This window comes from Lycium ferocissimum, chromosome 2 (genome assembly GCF_029784015.1).
Source record: "Lycium ferocissimum isolate CSIRO_LF1 chromosome 2, AGI_CSIRO_Lferr_CH_V1, whole genome shotgun sequence".
NCBI lineage: Eukaryota > Viridiplantae > Streptophyta > Magnoliopsida > Solanales > Solanaceae > Lycium > Lycium ferocissimum.
Genome location: NC_081343.1, coordinates 5,134,500 through 5,142,252, shown reverse-complemented (window position 1 = coordinate 5,142,252; position 7,753 = coordinate 5,134,500).

The window sequence follows — 7,753 nt, the reverse complement described above, 5'->3', positions numbered from 1 at the left end:
TTCGGGAATTTAAAACCCGATTTCCTATAAATTCTCCGATCCAAATGGCAAAGAGAAGTTTCCATATTTATACCTTTTCTTGTTGGAAGGGCGACCGTACGTTAAACTACCAAAGAAACTAGGGTAAACCAATGTGATCATGACATTGTAGGTGCTTGCGATGGGACGGATGTGACTTCCCTCAGTTGGTTTGGGTGGCATAGCCCGTTGCATAACTCCCCCCCTTTTTTAATCCATTACTTTAGTCTTTAGGGAGATAAAGCTTGACTTTACTAAACTAATAAATAAGGCTCGCGCTAGGCGCTTACCTTTTTTGGCTATAGGGTTGGGGTGGCTTGCTGTGTGAGACTGATAGAAAGAAAGGACGGGGGGCAACCATGCATGGTACTTCTCGACCCTGTCTCCGAGGGACAGTTGAACTAGCGACTCATGAATGCTGATACACTAAAATTGCAAGTTACAAAATCTAGGTAGAGTGAAGTTGGAAGCATTTGCAGTGGCTGCTCGGGGTTATGTTTTTCGACTTCTGCGACATCTTCTATTTCACAATCCTCACAAATTACTATCAAATTATCGTAATTGAATTATAACTAGTTTTGATTATTCTGGGATCTGACACAATTATATTTGAGCAATGAATAGGTTTCACGTTAATGAAGAAGTATCAAAAGATAAATCCGAGAAAAAAATATGTTGGACTCAAAACAAAGCTTAAAATTGAAAAGAAAAAAATTGAGAATAGACTTTGAATATACTGAAAATCAGAGCAAAATATACCCAGCCTAGCCATGAACTACGTCGTGATTTTATATTCTGAAAACATGCACGATTTGATCATATATATAAGTTGCGACAACAACACATTCAGGACGAACGACTCTTCTGTTTTGTCTTGGAATTTTTTAGCTTGAAAAATACCGAATTGCCCTTCGTAGAGTTAAACAGTCTATTATTCTAGTTTGGTTCCGTAGTAAAAGGACTAAAACCACATGCATTACTTAATTGAAGGCCAAATGTGCTTAGTTAGATGTCACATGGATTAAAATAAGAATAACACAATAACACGGGGACTAAAATAGCCATTTTCATATATATATATATATATATACTTTGAACTTAAAACAAATATAGTTACAATTTATCTTGTGATCGATATGAATGTGTTAGTGGATATTCTATGCTAGTTAAATTGTAATACCTCATACCTTTAAACTAAGCTACGTTCATGATTCAGGACTTAGAAACCAAGATGGAAATGTTGGGATTCGAAATTTGCTCCGTCACGGTAAAAGTATGTGTTGCAACATTTTGTACAGGCGGTACAATGATGTACGGGACGTACATTGGTGGGCGTACATCGCTGGAAAATAACAGAAGTCACTGGAAATTAGAGATGAGGTACGGGCAGATTATATGGGCCATACATGATGTAGGGGTCGTACATAATGTAGGGGTCGTTCTTCTGGCCCGTATAATAAAGTGCGGGACGTACCACGTAAGTCGTACTTCCCCCGTCGAATACTGATGTTCGCTGGAAATTGAACTCCAAGTACGACCAGAATGTATGGGCCGTACTTCACCCGCCTCAGCCAGAAACTATAAATACGTGGGATCAGTTTTAGTTCCCACTTTTTACATTCTTCAAGCCTTAGGACGAAGTCTTCTCCTCTTTCCATTGAAACACATCAAGATAAGCCTATTCTATGCATTCCAAGTCATTTCTAATGTGTACCCATGATTCCTAAACAAGAATTCATCATTCTTAACCTAGGGTTTTCAAGAAAACCCATTTAAGGAATTCAAGATTTAAGGCTTTGGGATTCTTCTTCAAAGTTGTTACACCCCGTAGTTTCGTACATTGAAATTATAAGTATTAATGGTTGTTTTAAGTACGGTTACTGGAGTTACCTTCAAGGATATATGAGATTATATGCGCTAACCTTAAGGTTACGAGGGTTTAAGTTCATATAATAAGCTATGGGAGACTCCGGGACCAAGCATATCGAAGAAAATAAATTTGTCGAAAATTTGAAAAAAAAGTTGGCAGAATTTTGGGCAGATTTTTAGTCAACTTTGGAGGGGTATATCTCCTAGTATATTAGGAGTTTTAAGGTGTTTCAAAAGCCTAAAATGAAGTTCATCGAATCTAGTTTCCAACGCAACAAACTTCTCATCGATACAACATTGGAGTAGTGAATTATGGACGTTACAAGTTAGGCGGACGGAGCAGGAAAATGCTGCTACAGTAACCCGACCCAACACACACCTATAAATACCCCTCTAACCCATTAATTTTCATCAATTCTCACCATTTTCTCATCCTCCACACTTCTTGAGAGTTCTATAATCTTCCATCACTTTCCATCATCTTCCATAACATTCCATAACTCTCCATAATTTTCCATAATTCTTCTGTAATCTTCCATAACATTTCCATATTATTAAGAGAGAATATCAACATCAAAAACCTCAAAGAAAATCCATGGAAGGTAATTGTTCTTGTTTCTCTTCAAGGTGGCAATGAACTTGATCTTGGAAAGTGGTGAATAAAGTGAAGTTCTTCTACTATAATGTATGTTTTTCCTATTATTATTTACATGATTGAGATGATATAAAGGTTTAGAAATTCTTAGAGAGGAAAGAATCATAGGAGAAAAATCATAAAGAGTTGAATTGAAGTTGATGGCCATGAGGTGAGTTTGAAAGAGAATTTTGGATTAATTTGAGATTAAATTGAATATAATTCTTTGATTATGGTATTATGGATGTTGTTATGGTTGGTTGAAAAATTGGACAAATGTCGAGTGGGACATTTTATGGAATATATTGGTGTTGATAGTATTGTGGTTGATGTTGGTATTGTTGTTGTTGTTGTTGTTGTTGTTGTTGTTGTTGATTTCGATTGTGATTTCGGGCTAGGCATATATATAGGAAGATCTTTCTTAATTTTGGCACAGATTCTAAAAAGATTTCATTTGAATTCTTGAGACAAGTGTATGATATTGAGCCTAATGATAATATGGATGGTTTATGTGTAGAGTTGCGAGCTTGGAAGAATAAACGTTGAATGACTAAGGCGATCGAAAGGTATGTTAAGGCTAAACCCTTTCTTTCTAAAGGTATGATTCTTTTGTTACAAGCCTTTGTGCCATATTCATAATATCCTTGCTTCCACAAATGCTAGAAGTCTATGAATCTCACGGTCCTTACGATATTATTGAGCTTATTCATGATCTTGAGACTATTCTTTGTGATTGATCTCACCTCATAATACTTGTTCTTTCGAGGTGAGATATAGCGATGACGATTCTATTTTCAATGCTATCTAAGTTCATGATTCTCGAGACTCCCATGACATCGTCGACTTCACCTTAAGATAGTTTATCTTCTAAGGAAGGATATAGTGATAGTGATAATGCTAATGCTAATGATGATGTTGATTTCATTTATGTATTTTTATGTATATGTATGTATGTATGTATGCATTGCATTCCCACTGATCAGTTGGGTATGACACCGAGTCCCGAAAGGGCCTAGTACGGATGACATCGAGTCCCGAAAAGGCCGGGTACGGATACCACGGGGTCCCGAAAGGGCAGGGTAAGGATGACACCGAGTCTGAAAGGGCCGAGTACCGATATGACAGATGTATGTATAGTAAGTATATGTGAATGCATATGTATGCATGTTGTGTATGGATGTGTATGAAATGTTTTTCCTGTAGACGAGTAGTTTACATGACAGGGATCTTAAGAAAAGTACAACGTATAACTACTTACTTTATCTTATGTTATCTTCATTCTGATATCATACTACTATTCATGCCTTACATACTCGGTACATTGTTCGTGCGACGTCCTTTCTTGTGGACGTTGCGTTCGTCCCGCAGATGCAAGTAGACGAGACGAGGATCTTCCGCGAGGGTCGCTTTCGGAGTACCAGTTTTGATTGGTGGGCTCCATCTCTCCTGGAGCATTGCCGAGTCTGAGTTGTATATGTTTTTTTTTTTGTGACAAGAGGGTATGTCGGGGGCCTTGTCTCGACTTGTGTACTTCAGTCATGTTCATAGAGGCTTTATGACAGATTTCCTGCGTACAACTCAGTTATGTCTTGTTAGTGGATATGTGGACGTCGCAGGCCCATTACATAGATATGTTTGCATGATTTTATATTCATAGTTGTCTCTTGTCCTTATTTTGCCGTTTGAGACATAGAGGATACCAGTTATCAGTTGGTTCGCTCGGTTTCCGTAAGGTGCCGGGTGCCAATCACGCCTCACCAAAGGGGGGGGGGGGTGTGACAAAAGTTCAGACCTTTACTACAAGTTTGGAGTATTACCAGGTATGTAGGGTTTCTATCTATGTGTGAGAACATCATTGTTCTTCCTCATGCCACGTTCTTCCATCATTATACAAAGTTCACCCAAAACTAGGGTTCTAGACATGTTTATGATAATCCTAAGCTTATGTACCATGATATACCATGTTTGTATTGATTATTGTATTCTTGATGTTCCATTTTGGTTATTGAGAATCTATCCGTAATCCATGAAAACCCATACTTTGCATTCCATGGGTTCTTACATGCAAGATATGAACTATTATGCTTATTTTCATGAAAATCCTACATGTCTCCATGTTTTTGTACAAGTTATATTATATATTATCTTCATGTTGTAATACAAGCAAGAATCATGTTTACAAGCAAGTTATATAATTCATGGGCTACTAAGCCAACTATATCCATGTTCATATTTTGGGAGTTGCACAGATTACCGAGAAGGCTCAGATAGCCTGAAACTACGTATGCCAACATAGGATAAGGATTGCTCCGCCTAGTTAGGACGATACCTTCATGTTTAACCATTGTGGTTATTGGATCCATTCATGTTCATGTTCATATCTTATACCCCGGCAAGGTACAAAATGGCTTAGCTGGTCGGGCAGAGATCAGACGCCACGTTCTTACGTGGTGGTTACATGTCGGTTATACTAATGCTCTCCCACAGATATCTTTACAGAATTAAAATATTTTACTCATGTTATACATACATATTCATGTCAGATGATATTCATGTTCATGTTCATGTTCAGTTTACAGTTTCAGTTCTATTATTTCATGTGCTATGCTTTGCTTCATTCAATTGCTTTACATACCAGTACAATTCAAGTGTACTAACATCCCCTTTATTTGCACTGGGGATTGCATTTCACGATGCGTAATTACGGTGACGACGGATCGCTCTTTGGGGACTCGCACGTACCGGCTATTGGTGAGCCCATCTCATTGGGGTTTTTATCTTGTTTATGTTATTTCGTATATGCGTAAAGGTATCTTGGGGGCCTTGTCCCTACAAATGGTTTAGTGAGACTCGTATGTAAGTTTCATAGACTAGTCAGTCGAGATATGTCAAATATTCATAGTCGTATAGCCATCTTTGGCTCAGTATTTATGACAATCCGTATTCACGTTTTAATCAAGTAATTTATTTACTATTATGACATCTCATGTTTATTTAGGCTCATCATGTTTAAGTTATATTCCACTCATGTTTATGCCCCATGTTGATTCAGCAAGCCATGTGGTTCGCTCGATCACATGCAGTAAGGCACCGAGTGCCGTGTTACGCCCAGGCCATGGTTCGGGGCGTGACTTTTTTTTCCAAAAAAGGCTTGATAATAAAGAAAAAAAGAGGAAGTTTTGAAAGGTTTGGTGAAATGGAGTACATGCGATGAAGCAAGTGCACACGGTGGAAGGTTATATAGGTGTCAGACGACGACGGAAAACAATTTGGACAAATGCGGTGGGCAAATGAGGTGAGAAAGAGTCGTTAGTTTGATTTTATTTATGCCTTTACAATTGAAGAAAATATTACTCAAGGAGGAGTGAAGTCTGTAAGAGAGTGAAAATAGAGAATCGAAATCAGATGTGGTGAAGAACCAAGTAGAGAGACAAATATGAGAAAAGTCGTAAAATTGAGATCGAAGTTAAAGGGGAGGAAACCAAAGAGGCATCGAAAGAAGTTTCTGACCAGATCAACAATCAATAAACAAACAGTATGTAATGAGGCGGACAAAGTCCTAGAATTTCATGCTGACCAAGAGTTTTTTTTTTTTTTAAACTATTTTTGCTTAATCAGCTCATACAAATATTACATTTACATGATCATTTGATTCCCAAAAAATAAATGTGTAAGCTACAACTTTTATTTTCAAATATATACAGGGAGACAAACAAAAGAGGAATTAAAGAAAAACAAAGAGACAAGAAAAAAGAGAAGGGAAAAATGGAAAGGAAAAAGAAAAAAATGAAAAAAAAAAAAAGGTGAAGAAAAGAGGAATAGTTTCACATACCTTCTTTGTTGTTCTTTTCAAAATATGAGAAACATCAAAATATATTTTAGAAAATAAAATGCAAATACGAATATATATTAAATATATCTTAGTCAAAGACATTATTTTTTCTAAGAATAAAAAATTCATTATTTTTCTTTTTTCAAAAAGAACAAGCTAATGGATCAAGAAATGCTTATCAAGTTTACATAACAAGATTTTCCCATTTATAGGACCTGTACTTATAATGCTTAAATACCGAAATTACACCTACTGATATTATCAAAAGTATTTAAATTTTAAATTTAATCAAATTTATAGAACTAATTTTTATAGGCTGAAATCATCACTGACCCTCGAAATTATCCGTGAAATCCATTTAGACCTTTCAACTGAGACTCCTACCATCTGAACCCTCCAAAACCACTTTTACTATGCCATTTAAACACAAAATCAATATGCATCCAAACACAAAAAGTGTGTGTCATTCATGCTAGAATAACCAATAACACGGAGACACGTGGATTTAACTTAAACAAATAAAAAAAGGATTTTACAAAAAGAAAAAGAAAAAGACATTATTTCTCTTTTCCAACAGTAACCCGCCCCCCGCCCCCCCGGCGCTCCCCACCTTCCTTCTTCTTTACGTGATGTTCTGTTTTCCTTTGCTTCAAGCTTTAATCTTTGCTTCAAATTAAAAAAAAATAAAAAATTCTTTCAATAACAGCTTTCCAGTTTAGTTCCTTAACAACTTAAGTTAGATTACCTTGATCCTAATTAATCATTATGATGTTGGTATACTGCAGGAAGAGATGGATTTCTATCTGAGGCAAGGTAAAACTCATACCCATTTGGTATCAATTTTTTATTCCGTTTTTATTTAGTTTAACTTTTCTATTTGTAAAAATCTTTTTTTATCTCAAGGTTTTTTACTAGTGGAATATTTTTTATCTCAACTATTATACTCTCTCCGTTCACTTTTACTTGTCAACTATACTAAAATATATTTTCATTTTTACTTATCACTTTTAGCATATCAAGAGAAAAATATATTTTTTCTTAATGTTTTACCCTTAACATTAATTGCTTAATTATTTCTCAAATCATTTCCCCAGACCTAAGAATAAACATCAATTCATATGAACATTATTGTGGTAAAATACCCACATCAATTATTATTTCTTAAAGAATACAAGAAAGTCCAAATTGAACGGAATAGATATATATATTCTTAGGACATGAAACATTATAACTCATTATTTAGCTAAACATTGTGTTTTATTGTTGCATAGAGTCTCTTGCGGTGGAATATTTCTAGGTTGGGTTGTAAATAATGTAATGGGGGTACTTTTGACATGGACGATCATGATATACGGTACTGAAGGTACTTATAATGTATAAGTCAAAATTAGTGAAACTAG